Source organism: Stegostoma tigrinum, chromosome 4, assembly GCF_030684315.1.
Source record: "Stegostoma tigrinum isolate sSteTig4 chromosome 4, sSteTig4.hap1, whole genome shotgun sequence".
Lineage (NCBI taxonomy): Eukaryota > Metazoa > Chordata > Chondrichthyes > Orectolobiformes > Stegostomatidae > Stegostoma > Stegostoma tigrinum.
This window is the reverse complement of record NC_081357.1, coordinates 122,996,161-123,015,098: the sequence shown is the minus strand read 5'-3', so window position 1 is coordinate 123,015,098 and position 18,938 is coordinate 122,996,161. Positions and strand designations below refer to the sequence as shown.

Below are 18,938 nucleotides of genomic sequence, written 5' to 3'. Positions count from 1 at the left end.
TGTTAAAGATACTGTAACAGTGTTATGTGTTATGTCCAGTGATGAAAGATGGCAAGTCTTTGTAAAGCTAAAAGCGATAGTCTCACAGGTGAGGAAATGGGTCCCAGTTGGGTACGGAAATGAAACCTGAGAAGACTGGCACTTGGAATCCAACTAATCAAGGAAAGAGTGCAGTATTGATGCACGAAATGACCCTTGGCTAGAATAGCCATGTTAACAGATTGAAATTTGATCACAGTATTTTCTGACATACTGTTAGACTGAAATAAGTAAGCAATAAAATGACACTGTCTCACATTGTAATATAAAAACTTTTATACTTCATTGCATCAAATGTGTTCTAACAATTTAATTTCAGATGCTGACAAGGTGAATTTTATGCTTACAAGAGCAATGCATTAAGATGAGCTCAAACGAAGTTGGTGACTCAGGTAAACGAGTGCACAGTCGGCACACAAAGGCCAAAACTGTCTTAGCTACTCAGAGTCCTACATTTTCCCTTTGAGTTTTGAAAAATTAAAGGAAGTGGAAAATATTTGAAACAATTAAAAGAAAAATGTACTTTTGTCTCATTAGTCTTTGCACAGGATTTTCCACTCGGCAACCTATAATGTTTAACTTGAGTTAAAGCTGCAAGTGATTAAACAAGTGACTTAAGCAGCGGTTCCGAAACATTGCTCAATGGTATTATGACCAGGACAGGAATGACCACTAAACGTTCTAAATACAGCAGTGGTTGACTGATTTCAGTTTAATTTGGCAGTTGCACAGAGATTTGGATAAGAGGGTGTTTTTTCAAAGTGGATCTGACAGGATAGAAATTGAAAATTTAAGCTTTTTCTTGACATGAAGTTCAGCATAATGATGTAAATATTCAGTTATGTATAAGCAAGGGGAAGGCACAGGTGAAGGCTGAAATGAAGAAAAATGTTCACCTGATATTTAAATTTACCTGATGTTAGGTAAACCATTCTCCACTCAATCCCTCAATTGCCATCAATTTGACGAATGGCATTCTGGCAGATGCTTTATATCGATTTAACGTGAGCACGTGTGCTGTTAGTGCACTGTTCCTTTATCCATATTAGTCAGTAGGGCATGTAAAATATGTAGATGTTCGAAAGTGGGATAACCTGGAACATTGAGCATATAAGCTAATGGGACAGTGAGGCATTCATTCTGCAATACAAAAGGTCAAGTATGCAAAAACATGACCATGAATCCATTGCGAATTGTTCACCATCTGGTTCACTAATGTGTGTTAGGGATGGAAACTGCCATCCTTACCTGGTCTGGCCCATATGTGACTCCAGACCCACAGCAATGTGGTTGACTCTTAACCCCATCATGAGGGGCATGGATATGATAAACAGCAATAAATGCTGCCTAGCCAGCAATGTAAATGTCCTTTGCCTGCCAACCCACCGACAGAATCTTAAACAAAGCCCAAAGCTATCTTGTTCATCCTGGAAGCTAGTTTCAGTGTGTTTCCCTGTGGCATTTTGGGCTTGACTTGATTTGATTTGTTTTATAATTTCACGTGAAGCAAGGTACAGTGAAAAGTGTTATCTTACCTGCTTTGTAGGTAGATGGTGCAAATCATACAAATGTCTCAGGGTAACAGAACAGAGTGCAGGATACACTTGAAGATGCTTTTCTCGATTATTCTTTCTTGGATGCCCCTCCCAGTCAGTGAACTTCATAAATGTGTGGGCAGCCACATTTAGAAGCAGTACACTTGTCTCTAGTGTATCCCTGTAAGACCCAGGGACCTTGAAAGAAGGAAGGAACCTGTGGATTTTGTAGATAGTAGGATTAATGGCAGCTCCCAGAATATCTGGTGCAGACCTTTAGAATTTGTCATTGATGGCCACATATAATTTGAACATTGATGGAATGCAAGCCATTTCTGTTGACAAACACTGCAGATTGGAGATTGGGTGCTGTGAAAGCAATGTGCGTGCAGTAGGTGCTGTCTTCAGTGATGGTGAAGAGTCCTAACACCTGGCCTGCTTGACCCTCCTTGTCACAGGGGGAGGGTATGATATTTGCTCCACTGTGCTGTGGAGTAAATGGGATCAGTGATATCCTGGATGCTTTTATAGGTTGATAATTAGGAGATATCCCACAGGTTCACCAGTTGTACCTTGCAAGGACCCACTGGGATGAAAATTAAGGGCAGCTGTGACCTTGATGGCCACCCATTTGGGATTGGTCATTCTGTGCACACATTCTCCTCCAGCAGCCTCCATTGTTGGAAGATAATGGGATGTCTATAATCAGTGCTCCCTCAGACAGTTGAAGTAAAGAACAGTAAGGCTTGTGGACGTGGACTTTCCTCCACCTCCTCTAACTTCTTTTCCTGCTGCTTTTCCCTCTGGAGGCTATGCGGCAGCCCCTGGAGAAGGACCTTTTGTTATGCTTACTGACAAAATTGGAATCATTACCGTGTACGTTGTTTTGTGAATAAGACCAAGGGCACTTTGGCATTCAGTACAGGAGTTGGGCGGGGGTGGGGGAAGGTGTCATACAGTGGCTGTCCAGGACATTGGTTACTTTTGGAACACTGTTCAATTCTGGTCTCCCTGCTATAGGAAGGATGTTGTGAAACTTGAAATGGTTCAGAAAAGATTTACAAGGATGTTTGCAGGGTTGGAGGGTTTGCGTTATAGGGAGAGGCTGAAAAGACTGGGACTATTTTCCCTGGAGTATCGGAGGCTGAGGGGCGTGACCTTCTAGAGGTTTATAAAATCATGAGGGGCATGGATATAATAAACAGCTAAGGTTCTTTTTTTCGCTGAGGTAGGGGTGTCCCAAATTGGAGGAACATAGGTTTAAGGTGAGAGGGAAAAGATTTCAAAAGGACTGAAGGAGCAACTTTGGTGAGTGTATGGAATGTGCTGCAAGAGGAAGTGATGGATTCTGGCACAGTTACAACATTTAAAAGGGATCTGGATTGGTTACACGAATAGGAAGGGTTTAGAGGGATATTGGCGAAGTGTTGACAAATGGGACATGATCACTTTCAGATATCTAGTCAGCACGGACGAGTTGGACAAAAGGGCCTGTTTCTGTGCTGTATAACTCCATGACTTCAGTGAAACCTGTGGTAGGTAATCTGTGCAAAATGTCAGAAAGATGCTGCAGTTTTGTTGACCGTGACCATGACCCACTGAGAGACCAGGCTGGGACCCACCATAACCCACCGAGAGACCAGGCCGGGACCCAACATGTGCCGCCGAGACACCAGGCCGGGACCCACCATAACCCACCGAGAGACCAGGCTGGGACCCACGATAATCCACCGAGAGACCAGGCTGGAACCCACGATAACCCACCGAGAGACCAGGCTGGGACCCACCATAACCCACCGAGAGACCAGGCTGGGACCCACCATAACTCACCGAGAGACCAGGCTGGGACCCACCATAACCCACCGAGAGACCAGGCTGGGACCCACCATAACTCACCGAGAGACCAGGCTGGGACCCACCATAACCCACCGAGAGACCAGGCTGGGACCCACCACGGGCCGCCGAGCAACCAAGCTGAAAGCGGCTTGGGGGGAGGTGAACACTAAGAGAGGGAAAACACCAAAAATGGGGAAGAAAGAGGAAAAAAAGGCAAACAGAAAGAAGGAAACAAGAAATAGCAGCAAGAGCAGAGGAGCTTCAGTTGGAGCATCCTGCCCTGCCACCATCTTGAGCAGAAGCTATTGAGTAGATAACAATTCATCTGACTTGGGAAGGTTTTGACTTCATTTTGGCTTGCAGGCTGTGCCTATGATGCACAAATTTCTCCCTCATTCTTCATGTTCCCTTATGTGTTGCTGCCCCTGTTGCCCAGTTTGACCTTTACTCTTCCATTTCCGTTGAGATTTTTTTATAACATCTCGTGTTCCACTTTACCCCCAGAGTCCATCACTCTGGTCTCTACAGGGGGACGATTTTTCTTTTCATTATTCATTGATGGGATGAGAGTGCCACTGGCCAAGCAGCATTTATTGCCCATCCCTAATTACCCAGAGGGCAGTTAAGTGTCAACCACATTGTTGTGGGTCTGGAGTCATATGTATACCAGACCAGGTAAGGATGGCTGTTTCCTTCCCTGAAGGACATTAATGAACCAGATGGGTTTCTCCCAACAATCGACAATGGGTTCATGGCCATCATGCGATTGTTAATTCCAGATATTTATTGAAATCAAATTCCACCATCTGCCATGGCAGAATGTGAGCACGATCCATTCCCCAGTCCGAAAAGTTTCTTGATTGATGGATCTGTAAAGTATCTGCTTGCAACTGATCTGCAGAATTGACCGTGGCCCCAAACCCCGGATGGCAAAGGTGCAGATCCCCAGCCTCCGGTAGGACCGGGTACCTGGCTATCTGTGCCAACTCCCTGAAGTGTGAATGGGTGAGCCCCTTGACTTCTTGTAGTGCCCCTTTGCCTCACTAGTGACTGTCCCCTTTGACTTTCATCCGTTGCCATTTTATTGAAGTATGAGGATGTTAATAATGATTGCACAATGTTCAGCACCAATCACAACTCCCAAAATACTGAAGCAATCTATGTTCAAATGCAACAAGATCCAGACTATACCCAGGCTTGGACTGACAAGTGGCAAGTGACATTCGTGCCACACAAATGCCAGGCAACAATCATTTTCAAAAGTGACAATCTAACCACCACCCCTTGGCATTTAATGGTGTTACCCACCACTGAATGCCCCACTATCAATGTGCTGGGGATTATCATTGACCAGAAACTCAACTGGACTAGCCACATTATTACAGTGTCGAGAGCAGGTCAGAGCCTGGGAACCCTGCAGTGACTAATGCACCTCCTGACCCTCCAAAGCCAACTACAAAGCACAAGTCAGGATTGTGATGGAATACTCTCCACTTGCCTGAATGGGTGCAGCTCCAACAATACTCAAGAAGCTTGGCACCATCCAGGACAAGGCAGCCCGCTTGATTGGCACCACATCTATAAACCAGCCAGCAATGCCCATGTCCCATGAATGAATAAAAAAAGGCAGTGTGAAACAGATGGAGATTGGTAGCCTCCAAGAAAACCCTAAAGTAAGCAAACATTAAAAAACAAGCTAAGATGCATGTGTCAGTGTCCGTGCAAATATTGCTGCATGGGATGTGCAACTGTCCCAGTGTGCAAAGTGTCTTGGCAGAAGCATCTGGGTTATAAGAGTTGCTGAGCTCCAAAGGGAAGTATTGAAGGGTTAACATGGTGCCTGAGTTGTCTGTGACCAAGCATGATGATATGGTGGCACGGCTGATGCCAGTGAGGGAGAAGCAGATGCACAATGGTCAGGGCAAGCTCTCAGTGAGCGGCAGTCTCCAGGTACCCACTCTGATGTACATGCCAGGAATTTGTGCCATCTGGTTTCTCAATGGAGGACAGGAGAATTAGAAGCAGGATGGAAATAAGGTGAGCTGGGGCTGTGGGGGGGTGTGGGTGGGGTTTAATGAATTGAAAATGTATGAAAACAAGGGAATTGCCATTCTGTGATGGGATTTTGAAGTTGCCACTTAAGGCTTGAGGAGATAAAATCAGAAAAATATTTCTCGACACTGAGTGACTTTTTTTTTCATTATTTGCATTTTCACCATTAGCCATGTCACAGGAGGGTGGGGGGACATTCTGCCCCATGAATCCTTTGCTGCGGATTCCCACTCTTCTGCAACACCTAAATAATCCTCCGATTTTCATCGAAGAAACTAGAGTAGGTCATCTGGCCCTTTGAGCCTGCTCTGCCATTCTATGTCCAGCATTGTTAAGTGAGAAATCTGCAAGAGATACGCAAATGCATTAACTAGCTGAAAAAGCCTCTTACAAACATACTGCTGAAACTTCGAAGGCCTTATCATGCAGTCAGATTTCCACACGACTGAACATTGGAAGTCCAGGCCAAAGTGTGCAAAATAGAAGTTTTTAAAAGCTTAGACGTTTGTACTATATTACGCCATACCCAATTCCAGAATTTGCCTTGTTTGAAACAAACATTTAGAGCATTTCTTCAGTGTGATTATGCGCATTAATTCACTAATGTCACTTGGTTGAAGCAGTAAGACATGAGTAGTTGACTGCTACAGTTTTCTATCTGCTCCCCATTTGTTTTATGTAAGAAAATGCCAATGACCTATACCAGTGACAACAAAAAAATTGCAGGATTTAAACAATCCTAATCTACTGCTCAGGGCTGATCTTAGGCAATATCAACTTGACAAGACATTTAATGTCTTCCGTGAAGTGTGAAACGATTCATAAAGCAACAGCTCACAGCTGAACAGAGGGAGATCTTGCCAATAGGCAAGAAATTTTTTTCTAAATAAAAAAACTACTTATGTAAAAATAGAGGAAAAGAGAGCCAGTTATATTTTGCTGATGCCAATAAGCCTGCAATTCAATAAAGAGACAGTGAGGGTCTTGCAAGCAACTGGCCTCTAAACTTCATTAAAATAATGCAAATAGTCAAAAGCTGGAGTCAACAGAAAATGCTGGAAGGTTTGCTTTTGAATGCCCACAATTCTAATTTTGGTTAAGTTTGATATTCTGTAATAGAGCCATTGGCTTCTATGAGACAGCACGGTGGCTCAGTGGTTAGCACTGCTGCCTCATAGCGCCAGACACCCAGGTTCGATGCCACCCTCTGGCAACTGGCTGTGTGAATTTTGCACATCCTCCCTGTATCTGTGTGGGTTTCCTCTGTGTGTTCCAGTTTCCTCCCACAGTCCGCAGATGATGTAGATTGGCTATGCTAAGTTGCCCATGGTGTCTAGGGTGGTAAATTAAGGGTTGGGTCTGGGTGGGATGCTCTGCAGGGTGTCGATCGGCCCAACAGCCTGCTTCCACTCTGTAAGGATTCTAAGATTCTCAGGCTTGAGATGTAATGATGTGGTAGTGGAAAGATGGAGGTGCTGGATGGGTAGAGTGGAACCAAGTGAAGGTAGTCCCAGTGAGCAGGATATGGAGGAAAAGACATTGGAGGAGCAGGGTGTGATCAGCTATGTCAAAGGCAGCAAAGAGCCTCAGGAAAATTGTATAGCAGGGTAATAATCACAGAGGATGTCACCTCTGACCTTGGTTAGGGCTGTTTTAGTCATCCACTCTGTAAATTTCTAATTCAAGACCTAGGAATGTGAGTGGTGATTTGCAAGAACACAGCAATCAATAGTGAGTGTTTATGGAGAGATAGTAGGAACTGCAGATGCTGGAGAATCCGACATAACAAGGTGTAGAGCTGGATGAGCACAGCAGGCCAAGCAGCATCAGAGGAGCAGGAAGGCTGACCTTTTGGATCTAGACCCTTCTTCAGAGTATTTGTGGAGGTGTGTAATGCCAGTAAATGGAAAAGTCCTAGGGAAAATTGATGAACAGGGAGATCTGGGTGTTCAGGTCCATTATTCCCTGAAGGTGACAACGCAGGTCCATAGGGTGGTCAAAAAGGCTTATGGCATGCTTTCCTTCATTGGACGGAGTATTGAGTACAAGAGTTGGCAGGTCATGTTGCAGTTGTATAGGACTTTGGTTCGGCCACATTTGGAGTACTGTGTGCAGTTCTGGTCGCCGCATTACCAGAAGGATGTGGATGCTTTGGAGAGGGTGCAGAGGAGGTTCACCAGGATGTTGCCTGGTATGGAGGGTGCTAGCTATGAAGAGAGGTTGAGTAGATTAGGATTATTTTCATTAGAAAGACAGAGATTGAGGGGGGACCTGATTGAGGTCTACAAAATCATGAGGGGTATAGACAGGGTGGATAGCAAAAAGCTTTTTCCCAGAGTGGGGGACTCAATTACTAGGGGTCATGAGTTCAAAGTGAGAGGAGGAAAGTTTAAGGGAGATTTGTGTGGAAAGTTCTTTACACAGAGGGTGGTGGGTGCCTGGAACACGTTGCCAGCGGAGGTGGTAGACACAGACACGTTAGCGTCTTTTAAGATATATTTGGACAGGTACATGGATGGGCAGGGAGCAAATGGACACAGACCGTTAGAAAATAGATGACAGGTTAGACGGAGGATCTTGATCGGCACAGACTTGGAGGGCCGAAGGGCCTGTTCCTGCGCTGTAGGTTTCTTTGTTCTTTGAATGGGAATGTACCTGAGGAGATGGCACTACATAAAACGTCAACTAGCATGGAGATCAAGAAGGGAAGTTCATTGGTCAGCCACTTAATCTGAGTGAAGTCATGTACAAGATAGGATCAGAGGTACCATGAAGAGAAATAAGAGAGAACTCTGAGAAAGATGAGTGAAGAAGAATTCTTCTTTCTTCGGAAGGAAGTAGTCTGTCCACACACCAATGTAACTCTCCTTCTTTTCTTGCTCCTAACATTTCCTTTTAACTCCTGCTTTCACTTTTCTGTGCCCATCCTTTTTCTGCTCCTTTTTTCCATCTCCATCCACCACTGCCTTTTCTTTGCCTCTTCTGCTTTGTCCTTTAAGCCTTATTAACTCTCTTCCTCCCCTGTTGCCTCTCACGCCCTGGTATATTCAATTCTCTCTTGACCTCTAACAATGACTAAATCCTATATATGGATTTTCCCTTTTGTGAAACACCATCAGAGGTTGGCATGTGAAGCAAGAATCAGAGAGTCATATAACAGAGGGACGCACCCTTCAGTCCAACTCGTCGAAGTGTAGAGCTGGACGAACACAGCAGGCCAAGCAGCATCCTGGGAGCACAAAAGCTGATAAAGGGTCAAGGCCCAAAACGTCAGCTTTTGTGCTCTCAGGATGCTGCTTGGCCTGCTATGTTCGTCCAGCTCTACACTTTGCTGTCTGGGATTCTCCAGCATCTGCAGTTCCCATTTATCTCAGTCCAACTTGTCCATGCTGACGAGATTTCCCAAACTAAACTAGTCCCACTTGCTTGTATATGGCCTATATCCCTCTAAACATTTGCTATTCATGTCCCTATCCAAATGCCTTTTAAATGTTATAACTGTACACACATCTACAATTTCCTCTGGCAGTTCATTCCACAAATGAACCAACCTTTGTGTGAAAAAGTTGCCCCTCAGGTCCCCTCTAAATCTTTCTCCTTTTATCTTAAAATTATGTTCCCTAGTTTTGAACTCCTCCACTCTAAGGAAAATGTCTTTTATTATTCACTTCATCTATGCCTCTCAGGATTTCATAAACCACCATAAGATCACCCTTCAACCTCCTTTACTACAGTGAAAAAAAGCCCCTGCCTATCCTGCCTCAAACCCCCACCCACCCCTAGCAACATCTGGTAAATCTTTTTCAGAATCGTCTCCAGTTTAATAACATCCTTCCTATAGCAGGGCGACCAGAATTGGACACCATAGGTCAAAAGTGGCCTCACCAATATCCTTTGCAATTCCTATATGCAATTGTCTGGGCAATGAAAGAAAACATGCTAAACATGCTCTTAACCACCCTGAGTACCTGTGACTCAACTTTGAAAGAACTATGTACCTGAACCCTAAGTCTCCCTGTTTGACAGCACTACCAAGGACCTGACCATTAAATTTATAAGCCCTGCCCTTGTTTGTTTTACCAAAATGCAATACCTCGCAATAATCCAAGTTAAACTCCATTTGTCGCCCTTCAGCCCATTGGCCCAATTGATCAACATCTCTTTGTAATCTCAGATAAACATCTTCACTGTCCACCAATTTTGATGTCATCCACAAACTTACCCACCATGCCTCCTAAATTCTCAATCAAATTGTTTATATAAATGACAAACAAAAGTAGACCCAGCACTGATCCCGGTGGAACACCGATTGTCACAGGCCTCTCATTCAGAAAACAACACCGCCCCTGCCCCGCTACCTCTCCTATCATTAAAGCCAATTTTGTATTCAGTTTGCAAGCTCTCCCTGAATCCCGTGTGATCTAACTTTACGAGTTGGTCTACCATGTGGAACCCTAAAAAGGCTTTACCAAAGTCCACATAGTCAACATCCACCGCTTTGCCATCATCAATCTGTTTGGTTACATTCTCAAAAAACTCAATCAAGTTTGTGAGACACGATTTCCCCTTCACAAAGCCATGCTGACTAACCCGAATCAGCCCTTGCATCCCCAAATGCAACTAAATCCTATCTCTCAGAATCCCCTCCAACCAGCTTACCCACCATTGATGTCAGACGCACAGGCTCAACCTGTTCACACTGAAACCTTCTCTGGAATGTTTATAGAAGAAAAGAAATGAGAAGCAAGTTACTGTCTATGGACCCAGAGAAAATTAATGTACAACAGCTCCAAGGCCCAAGATTTATTTTTCAAATTTGCTATGGTGTAATACACTAAGATGCAAGCTTCAAAATCCATCATACTGTTATCCTTTACTGGTATACCCCACGAAATAAGGTCCCAGTGAAATGGGAAGAGTAGAATGTGTGGGGATTGCAAATAGCTATTTAGTTTTCTGTAAGAAACAATAGCAATTGACCTTTTGATGCATCCCTAATTTTTCTTTTTAATGGTCTCTTATGGAGCGATGCATTGCATGAAATTGCTATTAACCCTGCAAAGCAGATGTACAGAAAGCTATTGGCTCCTTGTGCCTGCAATTTTATGAGCAATATATATTGAAAATGTATCTAATGGCTCAATGCAGTTCTCAGTAATTTGAGCAGTAATGTCTAAAAGAATTGAACAGTTTGCACTTAAGTATTAAGAATGTCAACATCAACCCCGTAATTTAATTTAACATACCAGGAATGTTCAAGTCAATTGGTTAGACGTGTTTCTTCGGAGTGAGTATTCTATGTGTATGCATATAATGTGGTCAATAGCAAAAGTAGCTGCTCAATGGTTTTAAAAGAGAGAGAAAATGCCATCATCCATGAATAAGATTTTCAAGTGACCACAACTCTGCAGAGTTGAGTAGGTTTCATCAGCTATTCATCTGTTCTGCTGTTTGTGTTTTTCTCGTTGTGAGACAAGTGAACAGAAGAGTAGGCCAAATCTAACATCCAATGTGAGAGTTAGAGAGTCGTCTAGCATTAACGTTATGGACAAGCTAGCCTTGTGGCCAGATTGCATGGCTAAATCATAATCTCCCAAGTGCGTGTGAGCTTCTTTGAGCAGATGGCTGATCCTGTTGCCTTCCATCCATTCTCTGAGATTAATGGCTCTAATCCAACTCTATTACAGGTAAAATTGCCTACTTCAGTCACTGTTGTGGTAGCCAGAATGAGCTTAGAAGAAAATATCATACAGTTTCTTACCATCTTCCACTGAAACTGCCGATCCTTCTGTCCTTTGGCTTGAGGTTTCTCCCATGCACAAATGACATGATTCAGCCTACTTGTGATTTCAAGAAGTCATTGAAAGTGTTGGGTACTGCTCCAATTGGCAGGCTCCAATAACATTCCAGCTGTGGTGCCGAACATCTGATTCCCAGAACCAGCCAAGCTGTTGCAGTTAGCCGCAGTGGTGGTGTCTGCCTGACAATGTGGAAAGTTAATATAAAATAAAGAACTATGGATGCTGGAAATGTGAAACACCCTTTTTTCCAGGAACCTCTGGCAACATCTGTGGAGAGAAAGCTTCAGAAAGTTGCCCGGGTGTTCCTTACCAATTTGTATTTTTAAAAAAGGACAAGGTTCAACAAAGTCAACTACCACCTCTTACCAATTTAGTAAAGTTAAGGAAGGAGTAATCAGTGTTATCAAATGGCACTTATTCACCAGCTCAGCTTTGGTTCCACCAGAACAATCAGCTATAGATCATTTTTCAGTCTTGGTCCAAGCATGAGCAGAGAGTTGCATTCCATGGATCCAGTCAGAGTGACTGCCCTTGCTATCAAATTAGTATTTGACTGATTATTGCATCAACGAACACGAGCAGAACTGAAGCTCATTGTGATTGAGCCTGAAGGGAATACTGTTCCATTGGCATCAATGGTATGAAGTGAAATGGTTGCATTTGCTGGAAGTTTATCACCTCGCTTCCTCAGGAATGAGCATTTAGGACTAGCTTCTTAAACTACACAAAGTGTATATTGCACAAAGGTTAGGTCTTCTTACGATTCCAAAATCTATAATTTAGTTCATGATTCTGCACACCGTGAACTGTTCAACTTCTAAGTTTGGACTGAGAAGCTACAAGTAACATTTGTATTCACAAGTTTTAAGCAACAGTTAGCTCCAGCTAGATAGAACCTAAGGGAGGCAAAGGCCTCATGGTATTAATCACTGGACTGTTAACCCAGAGACCGATGTAATATTCTGGGGGACTGCATTTTAGTACTGCCAAGGTCAATGGAATTCGAATTCAATAAAAATCTGGAATTACAAGTCCGATAATAACCATGAATCCATTGCTAATTGTTTGGGAATAACTCATCTGGTTCACTCATGTCCCTTAGGGAAGGAAACTGCCATCCTTACCTGGTCTGGCCAACATGTGACTCCAGACCCACAGCAATGTGGTTGACTCTAGGCAATTAGGGATGGGCAACAAATGCCAGCCTGATTCCCATCAATGCATAAAACAAAACTAGCAACTTTTATTTGATACATATGATCTTAGCGCAGTCTGACCTATTTGTATCTGAGAATAAAATGTTAATTTTGTAGTTTGGCGGTACACATTTGGAATGGCCTTAACAACAAACGATTAAGTTTTATCTTTTCACTAATGTTAGTTAAACTTTTCAGATGTTTGAAGTTTAAGCAGAGGCTCTTTATCTTCACTCTTATTCCTCTTTTTCCACCTCACTTAGGTTTTTTGGTTTCCTGTCCTATTAACTCTCTAGATGACTCAGCATTCCTGGAAAAGAATGAGATAGAACCCTGGTCCCAAAATTGACATTGTCACACATCTGAAACCACTATAACCTGAATACATTCAACAGTGTTGAAGCAGTGAATATTCAGGAGAATAAAAGTAACTGCCTTCACCAAAGAGAGGAAACACTGGTAAACTTAGGTGAAAAACCATTTCAGATGATGCTTCCTCCAAACCAAAGCAGGAAATAAATGGATATTGAAACATATGGGGATTCATCAACAAAGAAAAAGGTTTGAATTCCATTTGCAAAACAATAAGCAACGCAAAAAGCGTAGCAGGGTTTCTTTATGCAGGGGATTTATAGTTCATTCATTACTCCTTAAATTTCTTTGTTTTTGCAATTCACCAACTTTTTAAATCCATGTTTAACATCAACTACTCACTATTTGTTTATCTCCGTCTCTTTACGTTTGTGTTTTGGGATTATGTTGCTATATTGAAAAGACATGCCTGAGATATGGGGAGGTCATATGGGTTATGCAGGGAGGTGACATAGGGTCTCATCCATTTTCATTGTTCGACTATTAAACTAGGGACCCAAGTATTGCTCTGGCAAACCGGTTCAATTTTAAAATCAGCCTATGAAACAATTTGGAATTAAGATCCTAACGATGACCATGAAACAATTGTGGTTAAAAATGCAACAGGTTTACGAATGTCATTTTGGGAAGGAAATCTGCTGTCCTTGCCTAATCTGGGCCAACATGTAACTCCAGACCCACAGCAATCTGTCTCTTCACTGCCCTCTGGGAAATTAGGGAATAAATGCTGACCTGGCCAGCAACACTGACACTCATTGAATGCACTATGAAACCTAATGTATTTGTTATCAGTTACTTAGGATTTGTGAATAGTTTGTGAATGAGAAGACAAGGCTGAAGCTGCTGGACAAGGTTTTCATTTTCAACTTTAATGCTGGTGTAAACAACCTTCTTTCAAACTTAATTGGCACCATGTGATGAATTTATCTGTAAAAATGGCTGTCAACAAAGGTGTCAAATCAGAGAGTGGACCTACTAATATAAATCATGTATAAATATAGATTTCTTTTATCACACTGCAATAAATAACAAGAATTGAACTTTGGCAGGGATGGTTTAATCTTCAAGTGAAAAGTCTATGAGCTGTTAAATGTATTTCTGTTTACAATATGTTAAGATTGAAGATGTCATTTATGCCTAAAATATGAATGCAGGCGCAGTAGCTTTATAATTTTCCATTAGTGCCCTGCATTGTGTCTGACGTGAAACCATTTAGGGGCAAGCTAACTCTCTAGGAATCACAGAGCAAAGACAAGCCTAAATTATTTAAAATGTTTAATTGGAACTGAAGGACATCTCAGTTTTTCTTTTCTCTTTTCAGTTTGGACAGTTTTGATTAGACAATAAGCAGTTTCCCAATTCAGGCATTGAAGCTTTAGCATTTTAAGAAGATCCTTTTCTGTAAGCTTAATTTTAAGCCACATTTTCAAAATGATCTGAATTCAAGTCTAAGTTTACTTCATTAAATTTGTTTTATATTTTTACGATGTTTTAAAGGACATTTTATTCAAGCTACAGAGTCATATTTTAGAGTGGGAGCCATCAACAATATATTTATTTTCTCTGAAAGCAATACTCCGTTTTCTTTTCTATTACTGACTATGAGGAGATAAAATAACTGACTCCCTGTGGAGTAGCACTAAGTCTCTTCCTCCGCCCATCTGCCAGAAGGCCTCCATATGTCTTTGGTAATTCCAGATTTAGCTATTTCAATGTTCTTCTTTGCTAGGATCCCATACAACATGGTCTGTTAATTCAAGTTATCCAAAGTTCTGTATGCCCCTATTAGTGTTTGCACCAAGTCCTGTTCACTCACTGCTCCTGCATTTGCTGACGTACATTGACTGCAGTATTAAGAGCCTCCTCCTTGTGTTCCAATCCCTCCATGGCATTTCTCCTTCCCTGTCTTTGTTATCTCCTAGAAGCCGCTGAGACCTCTATAACATCGTCCAATTTTGGTCTCTTGCACAATCCTGATTTGCATCATTCCAGCAAGGACATGTTTTCATCTTCAAAGGATCTTTAAGCTTTGAAATTCGCTCCTTGAACCACTTCACCTTCCTCCTTAAAATCTGGTAGAGTTCGATTGAAATGGCTGGAGTCTCTCCCAGATTAGCTTCAAGGTTCCTTCAAGCCGAAGGTTATTTGACAGCAGATCATGTAGATGGGCCCCCTATGGCTGTGGTAACTGGAAGGCCAATTTCTTTTCTTAGGTAAACTCAGAACATTTCAGAAACAGAAAGCTTTTGAAAGACATTTTCGTGAAAGGAAATCAGGCACTGTCTTTCTCCACAGCTCTGATAAGGTTGATATCGCTCTGCCGACCTCTCCTAGGTCAGTTTGAATTTTGGGATAATATCAGAACTAGTTTCGATCATATGATTAAAGTCCATTGACAGATAAAAGAGGCGAATATTTGGACTTTCAGTGGTAAGGTTGTTGAATTGAGTGACTAATACAGTCAAACGCCATTGAAATTAAATGGTGGTCTTTTGCACTAGCAGATAACTCAATAGCTTTCCTTTGTTATATCATAGAGTTATGCCATGGAGTCATAGAGTTTAGGAATCTTCTGTCTCTTTGATTTGGAGAAGGTTCCAGCAGTTGCAGGTGTGAAATTCCACAAGGGAGCTCCAGTTAGACATTTCTGCTCAAGGTGAAGACCCTGCTCAGTGTATTTGAATTCAAGGCTCTCCTGAAACTTGATAGCCTGCTTCAAGTTCTAAAGGTCACTGTCTGCTTGGAGATCATCTTAACAGTCAGGCAGGTTCTTCATCTAACAGGGACACAGGTTTGAAAAGTTGGTAATATCCTTTTGACTGTGCTGGCATAATATATGAAATATTCTCACTACATTATAAGGGCTATTTCAAGCTGTTGTTCAGTGTTGTGCAGGAGAAACTGAAAAATCTGTAGAATTACAGACAGTTATCTGGTTCTAAAGAACCAATATGTGAACATTCCCAACTTCCCAGTTACTTAAAGTAAGGTTTGACTTGATTACTGACTATTGCACAAAAACTGTGTTTTTACAGAAATGATTTATTTCCATAATTTATTTTAAATATTTTGAAAAATGAATAATGTGTCGATGTTTTCTTCTTTGCTTAAATTCTCAGAACTCCCAATGCACCTTATATGATATTTATTTACTACTCACGGTGTGCATTCTTCTTTGGAGATTTCAGTTTTTGTGTAAGTGGGCTAAGTTGACAGAGACTAACTGACCACATTAGCAGTATCTGCAATTACAGCCTGTTCTTATCATTAGTAGTAGCTGGCAGTTTATCTGCAGCACTTTCACTGAAAGGTACTTATTTACAAAGCTATTTATACTGCACAGTTTCCGAAATATCTGCACAGTAAACAGAACAGGTGATAAATTTTACAGAAACCATTTTGTTCATTTTGCTGGCTGACCTTTCAATCCAGCTACTCTCAGCTAACATAATCAACATGCTGTTTTCGAGGCAACTTGTCCTTGGCCTTCGTTTCAAGTTTGCAAATTTACTGCTATCGCAAATTAACATTGACAAGTCGATTCACGTTAGGGTTAATAATGTGATTCCAACATTTTTCTTTTAGCAATTCCAGAATGCCAGCATTCTTGAAAAAAAACAAAAAATGCCCTCACTTTTAACATCTTCTAGAATTCAGGCAGATGCTGCACCGGATTCTCAACTATTCCTAAATTTCTGGCTTTTTGTTATGAAATAGTCTGAGCTTAGCCGGGAGACCAACTTTCATGATACAGCAGTATTTGTGCCTGCATTCCTACTTCTCTCAGATAGTCTGAAACAAACATCCTGAAGGAAAAGCCCCAGATGGATCATATTTCCTCATAACTCAGCCCCACGAAATACAGAATGATCCCCAGAACCTAAATAAGGAAATTCCTTGAATAAATCCCTGCATCCTCTCTCTGGTAAGAGACCCAGCTCTCCGGGATCTCACATCCTTTCATTTCTACCTTACCTTACCTTAAGGTGTAAATCTTACCCCTTCAATGAATCCAAGCATGTTATTTGCCTAAACACCAAAAAAAACCCAAAGGACTGCTGGAAATCAAAAACAAAAGTAGAAACTGCTGGAAAAACTCAATGGGTCAGGCAGCATCTGTGGAGAGAAAGCAGAATATTCTGAAGAAGGGTCACCAGACCCAAAATGTTAATTGTCCTTTCTCTCCACAAATGCTGCCAGACCCATTGAGTTTTCCAGCCATTTCTATTTTTATGGATATTATTTGCCTTCCTGACTGCCTTAGAGCACAACTGATCGTTTCGTTGCCTTTTTGTCACCAACTCCACCCCTGGCTATCTTCTTCTGGCACAGTTGCATCAATCGTGTTACTATTTAGTATGTAATTCATTCACTCCAATGGTTCTACATTTAGGGATAGTTGAGCTCTAATTCCTATTTCTGCATGAAATGATCAAGACTGTCATGATCTCTTTAATCACACATTTATTTGCATACTTCATCACTAAATGCAATTTGACAATATTTGTAAATTACAAACGAATTACAAATTGCAAAACACAAAGCAATAGTAGCCACAAAAGTGACCGCAATGTATTTCTGCTCATACCACTGTATGCAGCATCACTATCTCATCTATCATCCAGCCATGCACTATTTCAGCCTGAAATGTGATGTGTGGAGCAGTAGCAAATGCCTTCTTGAAATTCACATCAATAATTTTCACTGCTATCTTATATCCATCATATCTTTAACAAAACACATCCAGGAAGTCAGTCCAATGGAACATCCTAATGATGGAAGTCTTCTCTATTCAGCCCCAACCATTCCAAATGCTCTGTTTGCTATCCTTCATTCACAATCCCAAAGATGTTGCTTGCAATTACAATTAGGATTTCATAATGTCACATTGACTGCTTTCCAATCCATCGGTATGTTTACCAAATTCAACATGCTACAAAGGTTAGCAGCACATTCAATCCCTCAGCTTACCTCACCAACAAATAGTCATAGTCATAGACCCCATGTTGAACATCATCCTAGACTAAACTCGTCCCACTTTCCTGCTCCTGGCCCATATCCCTCCAAACCCATCAAACCTGGAGATATCCCATTTCATACTTTCACACAAATCATTAATATATATTGTGAATAGGTGGGGTTGAAGCACTGATCCTTGTGGTATTCCACAAGTCACTACCTGCCACTTAGAAAATGACCCATTTATTCCCACTGTTTGTTTTCCTCTTTGCCAATCAACTTTTATCAATGTCAATACACCTCCCCAGTCCCAATTGCTTTAACTTAATTGCTAATCTCGATTTAACAATTTTGCTTTGTTTTTATCATCCAATAGTGGTTTCCTGTAGTCATTGATTTATTGTCCAGTAAACTGTTCTGTGTCCCTCTGTAGCCTTCTCTTGCTCCAAGATTGTGTTAGTACTCTGTATTTTCATAATTACCCGCTTCTCCATCCTGTTTGAGCCTGTTACTAATTTGTTGATGCACCTCTGTTTGTTCCTGTCAATTAATCTCTCCTATTGCCATACTCTCCAAAACTTTACATGAAGCAGATCTTTCCCCTTCATATGTTAAATTATTTTTGTAAATCGTTTCTCATTTTACTCTCCTGTTGTGAGCTCAACTCCATTTTATAACAAAAGTTGCCTGAAGAATACTATGCCTTCAAAGTCTGCTCTTTTGCATTATGTTTTTCACAATGCTTTTTATTATCTCTTCTGTCTTCATTTCAACCTTAAAAGCATTATCAGTATGACGAGCAACTCCGAAGGTTTTGTTCCTACTTCATCCTTCTTATTTGGGACAATGTCCTTGTCTTCCTTACTGTGTTTCCTTACCTGCTGTTGAAGAGAAGCTTCTTCAAAGTCTTCAGTAATCTGTGCACGTGCATAGATTGCCTAAAATGTAGGTCCCTGAAAGTCAAGATGGTTATGACTGAGGTTTTGTGCTGTCTCTCTTGGTATTATTTACCTAAGTGTAAGTGTAAGTAAGTGTCAAAATAATCTTGATTTATGGTACTACTGTTGTTAAAAGAATACAAATCAGAACACAAAACCACTCTTCACAAGCTGATGGTATTCATTAATACTTTTTTTATTCCCTTTCGG

General features: G+C 41.5%; 1 protein-coding gene across 4 annotated transcripts in view; it reads left to right on the top strand.

Annotated features, from left to right (window-relative positions):
* The window catches only part of LOC125452825 (kelch-like protein 29), a 371,153-nt gene that overhangs the window by 103,260 nt on the left and 248,955 nt on the right, over positions 1–18,938 (top strand). The gene's annotated exons all lie outside the window — the stretch shown is intronic.